The sequence below is a fragment of the Mastomys coucha genome, unplaced genomic scaffold, assembly GCF_008632895.1.
Source record: "Mastomys coucha isolate ucsf_1 unplaced genomic scaffold, UCSF_Mcou_1 pScaffold14, whole genome shotgun sequence".
NCBI lineage: Eukaryota > Metazoa > Chordata > Mammalia > Rodentia > Muridae > Mastomys > Mastomys coucha.
In genome coordinates, this window is record NW_022196896.1 from 92,986,275 (window position 1) to 92,987,333 (window position 1,059).

The following is a 1,059-nucleotide window of genomic DNA, read 5'->3' on the forward strand; positions in this document are numbered from 1 at the left end:
GGCTGTTAGGTTTAGCCGTTTAAATTTGGCTGCGGTCCGACCCCCTGCCCCAAAGCACGGTCCTGTGCCGGGGCCCGCCGCCCAACGGCCAGCAGGACTCGGGGTGCAAGGGGACTGCCCGGCGGAGGCCCCGGCCCGCGAGTCCACCCGGCGGGTCTCCTCCGCTCTTCCCGCCCCGCGCCGCCGCCGCCGCCGCCGCCGTCCCCCGCCGAGGAGACCCACCCCCCTCAGCCCGCCGCTGCGACGCCGGCCACTCGCCTGCTGGGGCGCCCTGGCTGCCCTCCGCCGCCGCACCTTCGGTCCGGCCGTGGTGGGGGCCGCCGTAGGCGATCTCTAGCTGTCCGCCCGCCTCCCCCCACCCGGGGCGCCGCCGACTCGTCTCCAGAGCGCGCCCCGCTCCCGCCCCGGCTGACGCCGCCGCCGCCGCGGTTTAACAGTCCGCCCGCTGCCCGCAGCTCCGGGCGCTCGGGGGACGGAACCCTACGGCGGAGGGGAGGGGACGGCGGGAGGGCGGGGCCCGGCGCCGGCCAATAGCGGCGGGGGAGGGGCGCGCCATGCAAATGAGACGGGCGGCGGGGGAAACCCCGGCGGGGGCGGGGCCCGCGGAAGCCGCGGCGAGCGTTCTGAAAGCCGCCTGAGCGCGATGGCCGAACTCGGCTGCCTCCGAGTGCGTTCCGCCCGCCCCGCCGCTGCCCCGCGCTCTCTCTCCACCCCGGCGCCGGCCCGCCAAAGTCACCCCGCGGGCTGGCCAGGCTACCGGGCGCTGCGGTTTCTCTAGGTCTGTGACAGGAAAATAAGACCTGGAAAAGAAACTCGGGGCGCTCAGGGCGGTCCGGACCAGGCAGAGGGTTAGCAGCCCTCGACACCCCCCGCCCCCGCCCAACCCCAAGCTTTGCCTGTATTAGTCCCAGAGGCTCGGATCCCAAGTCATACTCTGTCCGACCTCCGAAGGACCGTAAAATAGGTGGCAGACCTGCCACGGATACGTTGGAATTAGCTTATATGATTTAAGGAGCGCTGCAGTTAACTCTGGTCCGTAGTAGCGCAGACCAGCGGGAT

General features: G+C 72.3%; 1 protein-coding gene across 5 annotated transcripts in view; it reads right to left on the minus strand.

The window, feature by feature from the left end:
* Positions 1-491, minus strand: part of Kansl1l (KAT8 regulatory NSL complex subunit 1 like) — a 101,548-nt gene extending 101,057 nt beyond the window's left edge. For 4 of the 5 annotated variants that reach the window (XM_031367808.1, XM_031367806.1, XM_031367805.1 and 1 more), the window contains exon 1: positions 259-491. The gene's annotated coding sequence lies outside the window, so the exon portion shown is untranslated. The remainder of the gene's footprint in view (positions 1-258) is intronic. The other variant, XM_031367807.1, reaches the window with a different exon arrangement.
* Between the last annotated feature and the right edge of the window lie 568 nt (positions 492-1,059).